Source organism: Eleutherodactylus coqui, chromosome 7 (assembly GCF_035609145.1).
Source record: "Eleutherodactylus coqui strain aEleCoq1 chromosome 7, aEleCoq1.hap1, whole genome shotgun sequence".
NCBI lineage: Eukaryota > Metazoa > Chordata > Amphibia > Anura > Eleutherodactylidae > Eleutherodactylus > Eleutherodactylus coqui.
In genome coordinates, this window is record NC_089843.1 from 203,691,419 (window position 1) to 203,705,700 (window position 14,282).

Below are 14,282 nucleotides of genomic sequence, written 5' to 3' on the forward strand. Positions count from 1 at the left end.
CCGAATGGAGCAGGGAAGCAGAACCCCGAGCGCAGATATGAAACCACCTTAACTGTATTCTTTATTTACTGCTTTACATTCATTCCTTACTTCCCGACTGCAAATATGGAAATCAGAATGATACCCGGATCACCAACCCTTCTACAGAGGTGTAACTTGAAGCTTCTGGGCCCCGATGCAAAATCTGTAACAGGGCCCCCAAGTATAATGCTTTCATAGTACTGTGCTCCCTATATGGAGAAGAGAGGCCTTATGGGCCCCCTAAGGCTCCTGGGCCCGGGTACAACAGCATCCTCTGCATCCCCTTGTGTTTGGAGTTTAAACGCTTTATTTTTGTTGTTTATTGCCCCTCTCTACTTTTATTTAGCCACATTATTTTTCTCCTATTCCTAACTCTTTTTTTCCTGTAAAGTATGATCTGTGAATATTTAAGATGGTTTTAAAAATTGCCCATTTATTGTCTGTACTCTTTTTTTCTGAGGACATTGTCTCAGTCAATAAACTTAAAGGCATCACTAAGCTGGTTGAACTTTTCATCCCTAAAGTTTAGTATTTCCATAGCTCCCCAATAAAAGACCCTATTAAATAAAAGTGGAAATTTATTATATTATGGTCATTATTTCCCAGGTGCGTCCCAACCTGCACCCCCGTTATTCTGTCAGATCCAAAATGGCCATCCCTACATACAATATGTGGCATGACTTAAAGAATGATACTTACCAAAGAAACACAAGGTGGCTCCACAAAGCTTCGATCTTCAGGAGATGAATATGCACTTTAAATTTTTCTGTTTTTTTTTTGTCTTAATTATTGTTTGTGTCAAAGTAAAAAATATTTTGCACATCCAAAGGGATCGGCATATTGTGCAAATCAAACGGTATAAACCCCACATAACTCTTTATTCCAGATGTAATGCAACTAAACAGAAAAGACACCAAAGTAGGTGAAGATTTTAGCAAGGCACTGCTCATTAGGACTCTACTAGAGATGAGCGAGTATACTCGCTAAGGCACATTACTCGAGCGAGTAGTGCCTTAGCAGAGTATCTCCCCGCTTGTCTCTAAAGAGTCGGGGGCCGGCGGCGGGGCAGGGAGCGGCGGGGAGCAGGGGGAGGAACGAAGGGGAGATCTCTCTCCCTCTCTCTCCCTCCCGCTGCCCCCTGCTCCCCGCCGCAACTCACCTGTCAGCCCGCCGGCCCCCGAATCTTTAGAGACGAGCGGGGAGATACTCGGCTAAGGCACTACTCGCTCGAGTAATGTGCCTTAGCCAGTATACTCGCTCATCTCTACTTTGTACAACTTTTTCTTTGCATCTGTTATGTGCACAAACCCTTTTGTAAGGATCGGCTCGCAGACAAGTTGTTTTTTCTAATAAAAAATTAAATTAATTCTGGGAAAGATCATTGAACTGCACAAATCTAATAACATTGAAGGTGCATTTACACGGGGGATTTTGACACTGACTTTAGGTGCCTTGTCAGGTTTTAAATGGGTCTGTTCACATGCGCGATTTTTTTCTCACAGCGAACCTGCGAGATAGAAGAGTTGCAACACATCCTATTTTTGGGCGATTCTGTTCAAGAATCAATTATTCTCCTCTATAGAAGCCAAAAAATATCACTTCGCATTCGCATGTACATGTGTGTGCAATGCAATTTTCTTTTTTTTTTAAGTATGGAACAACAACATGTGATTTTCAGGCCCGTGAAAATCGCAAGTCCAGTGATGCAATGGATTTTCTCGCAAAATTAATCGCACTTGCATTTTAAAAAAATCACAGGTTTACAAGTGCAAATACACCCTGACATTGAACAGATCTATTCAGCTTAGGGATTATTTACATGAGCGTATATCAGCCGGGTTTTCACGGCTAGCCAATATACGCTTCCATCTAAGCAGTTCCCCCCTTCCCTCCCTCTCACCGGCTCTCTACCTCTCTCTTCCACTCCAGCGTCTGCAATGGGAGAAGGTGAAATGGGGGCGGGGCTAAGTTCCACTCTGCCCCGCCCACTCTCATTGCTGGCTATGGACGAGGGGAGGGGTGGGAGCTTAGCTCCACCCCTGTCCCACCCACTCCCACTGCAAACAGCTCGGAGGGGAGGAGAGAGACAGAGAGCCGGTGAGAGGGAGGGCAGGGGGCGACCTGCTTAGATGGAAGCGTATATCAGCCAGCTGTGAGAACGGAGGAGGTTTTGTTTGGAACCTCCACTGTAGATTTTTACGAAAATCCCAGACAAAATTATAGCAGCATGTTGTTTCACTTTGCCCAGGTAAATCCTAGACAGCCCGATGGAAATTAAATGGACCACATTATAGACAATAAGGTCAATTCAGCGCCATTCGGTTCCATCATAAGACGAATCCATATGGCCTGTGGATTCCATGTTCGTCCTCCCATAATGGTGCAAGAAAACAGAATCGATAGCACAAGTGTGAATGAGCCCTTAGATGATTGTTCAGTAGGAGACATTGGGGACTGGAGACTGAGCGAACATGCAGCCTACTTGACATGAAACTACACACCTGAGGAACCCACTTAAGGTTTCTATGCTAAAAAGGTACATGCTTGAATGCCAAAAGTGCATATTGCAAAAATTGATTTATGACACAGAGGCTTGTAAAGATAGATTGGACTGAGTCAAGCAGTATTGTCAGAATCCAATATATATATATATATATATATATATATATATATATATATATACTCTCAAATTCAGAGTTTCAAATTCTTAGTTTCATTGAGCTGGACGCATTAAAGGGCTCTGGAAGTTTATTTTAGGTCAACATCCATTTTTGGTCTAGCTACCAATATTTAAAGGGAACATGTCACCGGCTATGAGCACCATAAACTAAGTTATGATGTTCATAGTGGGGGTTCCCAGGAGCCCAGAAAAGTATTTTTTATACTTACCTGCTTCCCAGTGCCCATGCTGTCAACCATGAAATTGTTGCGCATTGGACTCAAAGCTCTAGGCGATGCGCATGCACCCTCATTGACCCCAACCCCATTTTCATGGGTGACAGCAGGCACTAGGATAGTGGTAAGTCTAAAAAGTACCTTCCTGGGCTCCTGGGAACTTGTCCTATGGGCACTATAACTTAGTTGATGGTGCTCATAGCCGGTAACAGGGTCCCTTTAAGTATACGTGACATTGTAGCGCAGGATGGATATTACCGTCCTGCTGCCAGCTGTGTGCTGAAAGCTGCTGCTGAGATTCTAAGAAAAAAATTGAATTAGGTATTGATTTTTATTCCATAAAGCTGTAGCCGCTCATAGGAGCAGTCATGGGGCAGATTATATGCCAATGCAAATGTTTATTTCCTGCTTTAAAGATAAAGAGTGCTGGATACAAATGTACAGCTTGAAAGGAAGATAATCTAAGCAAATACTGAAGCTCTGACAGAGCCTTCTCCTTCCAATACATCCTGCCCTTATTTGTCCAGAGATACAAGCGCACATTATTATGGCCTGATAATGATTAGAATGAAAGAAAAGATAATTACGGAACACAGAAAAAAAGCTGTGCAGTCGCCTGCGGCAGCCGGAGAAGTTGTGGGACGCAAAAGCTGTTGTGAGTCAGTCTAACGGGGCAATAAGTTGGGCTATTTTATAAATATCCAGAGATATTAGTACATACAACTGCTGCATTAAATAATAATACAATGTGCAAGCAAATAATTACCTGGATGACACTTTATGCGAATGACTGCTGCTGGGGTGGCTGCAGAGTGGCACACTGGCTCATACTGGTTGCAGTTCTATGGCAGCTGCTATAATTCCATGCTAAGGCATCCCAGAAGAGCACCATAAATAACATAATCGTATGAGGGTGGGACCTGGAGGCAGATCATTTTGACAGTTACTCTTCCCGAGCTTTGAAAAAAAAACCTCACTACACCCTCTGCTGTCAATCAAAGACATGACAATTTCTAGTAGCAAGAATACAAAGCAGCTGCAACTGTATGCATAATATGGAACTGCAAAGGTGATATGGGACTATTGTTTGTAAGAGCAGCGATAAAGAAACTACTTCTGGACTTTTCCTAGTCTTGGACAAAATTGGCATCAACAAGGGAATGTGAAAGACAAACATTAAGGGCTCCATCACACGGGCATATTTGCACACGCACTATGCAGAGAATAGAACATGGATGGGTCTGTTCACATTTCCATATTTTGTGCGCACATTTCGGTCACACAAAGAAAAATGAGACAGCCGGCTCTACTTTTCTGTGCATTTGCACACCAAAGGTCCCCGTAGATGTCAATGGGGAAAAAGAACACAGCTAGAACTCATTAGACTAAATTAGCCATTTTGAGTGATGCGCACACAAATGAACATGCCCTGCAGGTGGAAAAAGTACAGTAGAATACGCTAATATACTCCAAAAAAAAGCCTCGACCAGTACGCAAAAAAGTTGTGCTGTGGTGCGCACAATTGCACGTACTCATATTTGAAGGAGACCCAAGTTGTTTTTGAGGAAAGTCCCTTGGGAGTCAGGGATTTTGCGGGTGATAATTTGTGATAATTTAAGTATCTTTTACATGGGTGCTGTTATACGGAAAGATGATCACGCAGTGAATGGAGGCAGAGGGGTTGGAGATGGTTTCGGCTGCCTGTCTCTATTCACAGTGAACAGGCAGCAGTTCATAGATGACTAACTGCCTGTTTAACATCCCCCAAGCGTCATGGAAAAACCCTCCTGAAAATGTTACTTTTTTTGTACTGAAGATTTTAAAGTTATGTCTTAGGTAAATATATTTGACTCAAAGCTCAATCGCCTTATTCCTAAATCATAAGGGGGTTTGTATGTACGCAAAAAAGAACACATTTGGAACTCAATTAGCCATTTCAATTGTTTTTTTTTTCCCACACACAAATGAACCTGTTCTGTGGGTGGAAAATGTTCAGTAAAATACGACGCACACAAAAAAGCATTGTTCATTCCAAAAAAACCTCACATTTGTGTAATATAAGCCCTTTTTATTTAAAAAAAAAGACTCACATGGATCTACTTGCGAATCTCAAATTTCTGCACAATATGCAGTGAATAGAACCCATTTATTTCAATGGGTTCATTCACATTTGCATATTTTGCATGTATGCATTTTAGCCATGCAAGAAAAGATAGATCATGCTCTATCTTTCTGTGTATTTGCGCACCAGAGGTCCCAGTAGAAGTCAATGGGGGGTTGCACAATATGCAAGCAGCTGCATGAAACACTGCGTAACTCCACTGGAAAAAGAACATATCTGGAACTCATTAGATGAATTGGCCATTTTAAGTGCATCAGTGCATCTTTCTGTCCCATGCACAAAAAATCATGCCCTGCAGGTAGAAAGGGTACAGTAAAATATGCTGATACGCACCTAAAAAAAAGCCCTGTTCATAGCGCAAAAACGTTGCGCTAAGGCGCGTGTGTGAAGCTGGCCTTACTGATGTAGAGAATTGATTAAATCAGCAAGGCCGTATAATTTCACTCCATTTCTGAGAAAAAACCCTATATGTGTCAATTAGAGAGCAAATATGCTCTCTGATTGATAGGGGGTGATAACATGAACAAAACTTCATTCCAACCTTCTGCTGGGACAGGGAGATATACAGGAGAAGCACAGGGCTTCTCTGCTGCCTGCTCATCCCCCACCCCTCGCCCTTTGTTCTTTGCATGCACTGATTGAAAACTGACAGCTGTAAATTCAGTATTCCAACTAATTTTCAAATGGCTGTAGCATCTTTTATGTAAGGGTTACACGAATCTTGGCTTGAAAATGCCACCAAAAGCATGTTTGTAGCCCTGATAGAACCAGAGAAATAGCCGTTTTCAGTAGAATGAGCTCTGTTTGTCCAAAACTGTCCCTCTCCCTCAGAATGAATACAGATCATCCTAAACTGCCGGGGGCCAAAAATGAACGATGCAGAGGTAGACCAACAATGATTTTATGGTCAGCATGAAAGATCCGATCGATCGGTCTTTTACTGCATACGTTCACACTGTACAGTTATCTGAGGAGAGATTTGCGCAATACTTGCCCCGTGTAAATGAGGGCTTTAGGCCTCATTCACACGAGCGACAAATTCACGCAATTTTGTCGCGTTTCTACAATGCTACAAATTGCATGAAGTGAAGCCCATGCTTTCCTATGGGTTACTTTACACATGCAATGTTTTGTAGCATGTAACAATCCGACACCAACACTTCATGGGTCCGGCGATATGCCCGCGACTTGTGAGGTTTTGTAGCTCATGTTTCCCTATGGAACCTTCCTCCCCGTTGCATTGCATGAAAACGTGATTTTCGTGCGGTGCGATGCAACTTTGACAGTAGGAAATCTTACTGTCGAAGCTTTAATCTAAGCCCTGGCTGCAGAAAACAAAAAACATACATCACCTTAGAAGCGCTCTCCACCACCGCCACAGCCTCTCCGTGGGTCCCGGCACTGTTTCTCTTCTTCATCTTCTGGCCGGGGATTAAAAAATCCTCGGCTCCTGGAAGCATTGGCTGCGATTGGCTGACGCTTAGCCAATCACTGCCAGTGCTCGATGAATAGCAGTGATTAAACGAATCACAGCCATTCATTAAGCACTGCCTCTGACTGGCTAAGTGACAGCCAATCACAGCCAGCGCTTCCAACAGCCATGGATTTTTCAATCCCCAGCCAGAAGATGAAGGAGATGATCAGTGCCGGGACCAGGGGAGAGGCTCCTGTGGCGCCCCAGACAGCGCAGGAGAGGTGATGTATTTTTTTTTCTTCAGTTACAGCTTATTTTCGGGGTGGGGTTTAAATTTCAACCCTCACCCCACCCAAAAATCTTTGCATGTAATGCTACAAAGTTGCGCGACTTTGTAGCATCACATGCGACTTGGTAGCGCTACAAAATCGCGGTATTGCCGCGAGAAGACGCAGTGATGTGATATCGCTGCGGTTTTCTTGCGGCGATGCCGTGTCGCCCATGTGAAGGAGGCCTTAGGCCTGTTTTACACAGGCTACAAAATTGCACAATTTTGTAGCGATGCGACATCGCTACATAACACATCTATGTGAAGCTCATGGTTCCCAATGGGTTCTTTCACATGAGATGTTTTGTAGCCTGAAATAACCCATTGGAAACCATGGGTTCACATACATTTTGCAGCCCGTGTGAACCAGGCTTTAGTTTAGCACAGAGAGAATGTTGCTTTCCGTTGTAATTGTTAAAGAGAATGTGTCATCTGAAAATGATGCACTCTTTCAAAGAAGTTATTAGACGACTTTCACAGGGCAATATTGTGGCCAGCGTTTTGCATCAGTATTTGCAAGTTAAAGCCAGGAGTAGGTTAGAAATATGAAGAAGGCGCAAATCCTTCCATTACACTATTTCTGTTTGTTTGTTCCATTTCTGGTTTTGGCTTACAAATATTGATGCAAAATACTGACTAAAGATGAGCGAGCGTACTCGGTAAAGACAGATACTCGAGTGGGTATTGTCCTTACCGAGTACCTGCCTGCTCGCCCGCAAAGATTCGGGTGCTGGCGGAGGAGAGCGGGGGGGGGAGGGGAAACGAGGTGGAGATCTCTCCCTTTCTCCCGCTCCCTACTGCTCACTCCCGCAACACAGCGCTCACCCCCGCCGGCACCCGAATCTTTGCAGACGAGCAGGCAGGTACTCGGTAAGGACGATACTCGCTCGAGTATCTGACCTTACTGAGTACGCTCGCTCATCTCTAATACTGACCACAATACTGCCGTATGAAAGTGGCCTTATGAACATTTTGTGGTGTTTTTTATGTGGCTATACATATAAAAAAATTATTGAAAAATTCCAGTGTTCACGCTTTTCTCTAGAGCAGATACAGCTGATACTTTTAGTTTTTAGGCAGCCCATTTGCCAGCATTGGTGTACAGACTAGGACAGAGTCAGTAGCATACCTTCCGCCATTTTTATCCTCACTTGAGGGGCATGTTTTAGCTCCCACCACCAATCCAACTGGAAATACACCAGAGTGCCTAGAGTAACAATCACAGAAAATGGCCATATAATTACTGACTAAGGAGGGCAGATAGCTGCATCCCCTCAACATGCAAGTAGCAAATGAGGGAGCTAATTACACCTGTGCTGGACACCCATGAGACAGCCACTCACACTGCCTCTTAATGTACAGGGGGGGTAGCTGCTTGGTGTATACTCCCACACAGAGTAGATACACAGTGCCAGACCTTCTGATACATGCAGTTCACCATGCAGACCAGCAACCTATTAATAATGTCATAATAGTTCGGCGGGCTGCCCTGCACCTCAAAAAGTGAACCACATTGGTACTGCCACCCTGGGCTCCCCCTGGCATTTTAAAGCCACACTGCATGTGAATGATAGATAATAAATGCAAGGTATTACTTGGATTTTGGCCAAAATACATCAGCTCACAAACCGCATAAAGGTTCCTTGCCTGTAGTGAGTCCCTACACTAAGATAAATACGTCACGCTCACTTGCCCACACGAAGTATAATCAGGATACTCTCGACAGACCACCAGTAGAGAAAAATTATCTGTCAAGCACAAGCAGCTTCAACTGTTTGATTGTCTGCCATCCAGAGACTGGTGGTACCATTGTTACAGGCCCCTATGTCTGTCAGAACCGTTTCAAGGTGCTTGTCTGAAAAACATTTGGTTTCATGGCACCCTTTACTTGTACTGCCTTTGACACCAACCCAACGACGCAGAGATGTTGTGGACTGCTACCGAGTGGAATCGGATCTTCAGCGGTGAATCCAGGTTTAGTTTGGGCACTGACAACATTCGTGTTCATGTCTGGAGACTAGGCATGAGCACCTCATCCTACCTTTGCTATGGAGTGGCACACAGCCCCCTGCTGGTGTGATGGTCTAGGGGGGTCATGGCCCGAGTGGTATTTTCATTACATCATTCAGCCACATGTGCTCCTCTCATGGCATTTTCCAGCAGGACAAGGGTGTCACAGGAATGTCTCCACAATATTGCCACACTTCCTGTCTGCCTGCTTACCAGATTTATCACCAATAGAACATGTATGGGACCATCTGGAATGCCAACCTCAACAGTCTACGAGTTTGCACGATCTAGAAGCTCAGTTACAACAAATATGGAGTGATATGCCGCAAGATACCATATGGAACTTGTATGCCTCCATGCCCACCCATATCACATCTTGCATCGAAGTTAAAGGTGCACAACAGGGTACTGGAGCCTCAATGCCCACCTGCATCACATCTTGTATCCAAGCTAGAGGTGGTACAACAGGGTACTAGAGCTTCCATGCCCGCCCCTATCATATCTTGTATCCAAGCTAAAGGCAGTACAACAGGGTACTAGAGCTTCCATGCATGCCCGTATCATATCTTGTATCCAAGGTAGAGGTGCACAACAGGGTATTAGAGCCTCCATGCCCACCCGTATCACATCTTGTATCCAAGCTAGAGCCTCCATGCCCCCATATCACATCTTGTATCCAAGCTAGAGCCTCCATGCCCCCTGTATCACATCTTGTATCCAAGCTAGCGGTGGTACAACAGGGTACTAGAGCCTCCATGCCCGCCTGTATCACATCTTGTATCCAAGCTAGAGGCGGTACAACAGGGTACTAGAGCCTCCATGCCCGCCTGTATCACATCTTGTATCCAAGCTAGAGGCGGTACAACAGGGTACTAGAGCCTCCATGCCCACCTGTATCACATCTTGTATCCAAGCTAGAGGCGGTACAACAGGGTACTACAGCCTCCATGCCCTCCCGTATCACATCATGTATCCAAGCTAGAGGCAGTACAACAGGGTACTAGAGCCTCCATGCCCACCTGTATCACATCTTGCATCCAAGCTAGAGGTGGTACAACAGGGTGATAGAGCCTCTGTACAAGGGGTCAGTTTTCCACAATAAATGCTCCTTTTGCTCTGATATTGTAATCACTTACTTATATCAACGTTACAATCACAGGGAGAAAGTTTCATTCGATTCCCACAACTTCTTCTAGATGCTTGATTTTTTTTCACAATGAATGTAGTTTTTTTCCATTGTAAGAAAGTTTATTATCCTCTTTAAAAAAAAGGTCTACCAATTCCATACCTGGCCAGCCACGCCAGAAGGACACACTTTTACTATCTGTCGGGTAAATGGAGCCCTATGGATGCCTTTGGCACATGCGCTGGGAGCTCTCCCAGCACATATGCCGAAAGTTGTGTAAAAATGCCATGCAGACTAAAATAGGGATTCCACGCAGTACCAACATATTAGCGAACTGTAAGGCAACTAGAATAGAATAGTGACAGGGACACAATACATTTTCAGTTAAAAACGTACTTCTTGGTGTAGTATGCTTTATAGTGCAGTCATCGTAAGACTTAAAGAATGTTCTTTAGTGCGTTAGTGAAATAAAGATGAAAATATTATTTGTTGCCATGGTTTTCTACAGATTATCTGAGTCACATACTACAAACTGCTCAGTAAAGACTGTTCTGCCTTCAGGCAGTCCCACTCCCTTCTGGAACGCACCTAAACTTACCAGTAATTTCGGAGAGTTCATTCTCATGTTCTTTGCACACGTGGGCAGTACATGCCGAGGACAGGGCTGACTCACAGGTCACCAGACTCTTCCAGGTTTATTCATATAAATCATCAGGTTAACCATTCAGATTTTTTTAAAGCCGCAAGCTAAAATAATTGCAATTAGGGTTTTTCTTTAATTCCTAGTTTCTGTTGTCTTCTAAGCATTGTTTTTTCACACGGAGTATGCTAACTTGTTTAAGGAACAGAGAAACAATTCTGATGTTTATTTGCAGGAACTATTAACCTTCTATTTTCACGGCTTCTTCCATCCTAATCCATGAGAGTAAGGGTGCATTCGGACAAGCGTGTGCGTACATACGTGCGCACATAACCACGCGTCTATCGGAACCATTGCTTCCCTATGGTGTGTTTATATGTCCGTGTTTTACAGGCGTGCAAACGTATGTACCTGCAAAACATAGGACATGCGTGCACCGCAAAGCTCCATGGTGCTTGTCTATATTCCCCGCGGGGAGTCCCCTCATCACTGAACACTGTCAGCAGTGTCACAGTGTTCAGTGACAAGGGGACTCCCCTCGGGGAGTAAAGAATTCCCTGCCACAGCTGTGGCAGAGAATTGCGGAACTCCTTTGAAAGCAATAGGATGCCGGCACCCCCACAGTGATTTTCGGGGAAGGGCTTTAAATAGGCCTTTCCCTGAAAATCAATCCTAGTTGTAGTAAAAAATTTTAAAAAATACATACTTACTTACCTCTCCGCCGCTGCCAGGACCCAGGCAAGTCCAGACGCTTGTGTCCCGTCACTGTTATGAAGTCCTTTCAGCAGGCGGAAATTTAAAATGCCTGCCTGCTGAAAGGGCTGTATCTGATTGGGTGCGCGCTCAGCCAATCACAGGCAGCACTCGGCCATTCATTGAATTCAATTTTAAATCCCTGCCTGCTGAAAGAACTTCATTACAGTGACAATTTTTTGCACCAGATATAATGATTTTCAGGGAAGGGCTTATATTTGAAGCCCTTCCCTGAAAATCACTGCAGGAGCTGCCAGCAGACTATTGCTTTCAATGTGGCTGCCAGCAGCCACAGCCCCATTGAAAGTAATGCTGCATGGACATGCATTCACACGTGTTTGTGCACGTACGTGGGCGCACCGGTTTTGTGTGCACCTATATACGCACCTGCACGCGCTCGTCTGAATGCCCCCTTACAAAGAGAGCTGAGCAGGCTACTCAACAAGTAGACTGCCGGTCGGTGGTAAGACCCCATATATCAGACATTCATGGAAAATCCTATGTATAGAACATTAATGTATTTTTGGGAAAAACCCTTTAATTTCTTATGGCCAACTTCACACAGGTGAGTGTGATATCAGGCTGTGAATAACGGTACAATATCAAGCTCACTAACACGTGATTTTCCCTGTGGATGTAAGGCCTTTTTATATCCACACTGCCTCGCATCATGTTGGGGAAGCAGCGATCCTCCGCCACGGCTGTCAGCTGTGGTGGATGATCACACAATGTCTTCCATTGTTTTCAATGGGGAGACCTCGCATCGCACTCACGTGCATCTAGCATGTGTTGTGATGCTGCCTCTGGCTCCATTGAAAACAATGGGCGATGCGAGAGCACGGCCAAAAGTAGGACATGCTGCAATTTGTTTCCCAGTGTGATGCGATGCGGGGGAAAAAATCACTCATGTGTATGACACCATTCAAAAGCTCCTAGCAACACACAAATCTTGCGCGATTTTCTCAGCCATGTGAAAACGGTCTAAGGACGCGGGCCTATTTTTTCATTTTTGTTTTTTCCTACCCACAATTCTTTTATTTATTCATTAACGTACCTGAGGGCTTGTTGTTTTTTGCAGAACGAGTCGCATTTTTCAACGGTACTATTTAATGTACCGTATAATGTACTGAAAAACTTTTGAAAAAAATCTAAGGCGACTAAGGGCTCCCACACACTTGCGTTTGAGTTTTTTGGTAACGCGATTCTTAATGGGACTTTCTAATGTTAAAAACACAACGCAATGCACCAAAAACACAAGTGTGTGGGAGCCCTTAAATGAAAAGAAAATCACAATTCCACCCTCTTTGGTGGGTCTTGTTTCTATGGCGGACACACTGCAGTTTTTTGTTTTTTTGCTGTACTGGTTTTAAAAAATAAAATTATTTTCTGCCTCCATCTTCTGACAGCCATAGATGTTCTCATTTTTCGCCAACGTGGCTGTGTGAGGGCTTGTTTTTGCAGGACGTCCTGTCGTTTCTATTGGTACTGTTTTGGATTACATACCACTTTTTGATTGCTTTTTAATTAAGATTTTCTTTTAAAAAAAAAGCACAATTCTGAGGGCTTATTCAGACGACCGTATATTCACGCCGGCCGATATACGGCATCTCTCTCTGCAGGGGGAGAAGGCTGGAAGAGCCGGGAGCAGTGCTCTGAGCTCCCGCCCCTTCTCTGCCTCCTCTCCACCCCCTCTCCTCCCCCTGCAGAGAGAGGCGCCGTATATCGGCCGACGTGAATACCCGGCCCATATACGGTCCTCTGAATGCACCCTGACATTGTGTATCTTTTTTCTGAAGATGTCCACTGTGTGGTGTAAATTAAGCGTTACTTTGATAGATTGGACTTTTATAGACGCAACGATACCAAATATGATTTTGTTTTGTTTTTTTCTTTTTACATTTTTATTATAAATATGGGGAAAGGTTTTTGTTCAACTTTTATTACCTTTTTACTTTTTTAATGATTAAAAAAACTTATAAAACTGATTCTTCGTTTTTTTAGTCCCCATAGGGGACAAGAACTTGTGATAGTTTGACTGCTTCTACAATATGATGTAATACCATAGTATTACATTATAGTACGATCTGACAGCCAGATCTTATAGGCGATTGATAGGCAATCTGTAATGACAGCTCTAGGGGCTCAGAAGGACCCATGGAAAACAAACAAAACCCCGAGATTCCATGACGGGATGGGGGGGAAGGGGGGTGGAATGTTCAGAATCGACAGCAGCACTTAAAGGGTTAACGGCTGCAATCAGTGTGAGTGCTGATCACAGCTGTTGCAGGTGGGTCTTAGCTGTTAGGAACAGCCAACACCCGCATTGTATGGTGCGGGATTGGCTCCAGATCCTCCTCCATACAGACCCCAAACCTCCATGACGCTTATGTATATCCTGGACCGATAAAGGGTTAAATTGATAAAAATAAAAGAGTTGATTCTATCTTTCTAATAGTGAGTAATTCTTCGATGTGGTAATGATGATTTACAAGGTATCAGCAACCACAAAAGATAAACAGGAGATTCTACGGTGAACTAATGGCATGCAGAGCCTCATGTGATGTAACCAGACTTAGGGCTCATGTCCACGGGCAAAAGAAGAATTAAAATTCGCAGCGGATCCGCACTCCATAGGGATGCATTGACCACCCGCGGGTAGATAAATACCCACGGATGGTCAATAAAAGTGATTTTTTAAAAAATGGAGCATGAAAAAATCTGGACCATGCTCCATTTTCGTGCGGGTCTCCCGTGGGGACGGCTCCCGCGGGCTTCTATTGAAGCCTATGGAAGCCGTCCGGATCCGCGGGAGACAAAAATCGGAATTAACTCACCCGCTCCAGTTCTTCCCTTCGCCGCGGCGCCATCTTCTCTCCGTCGCGGACGGATCTTTTTCCTTCGGGCCGGTGCATGCGCAGGGCACGTCACCGACGTCATCCTGCGCATCCGCTGGGCCGAAGAAAGAAGATCCGG

The 14,282-nt window shown here is 44.4% G+C and overlaps 1 protein-coding gene across 1 annotated transcript in view; it reads right to left on the minus strand.

The window, feature by feature from the left end:
- Window positions 1-3,810, minus strand: part of SLC20A2 (solute carrier family 20 member 2) — a 74,448-nt gene extending 70,638 nt beyond the window's left edge. The window contains exon 1 of the mRNA XM_066574243.1: window positions 3,683-3,810. The gene's annotated coding sequence lies outside the window, so the exon portion shown is untranslated. The remainder of the gene's footprint in view (window positions 1-3,682) is intronic.
- Between the last annotated feature and the right edge of the window lie 10,472 nt (window positions 3,811-14,282).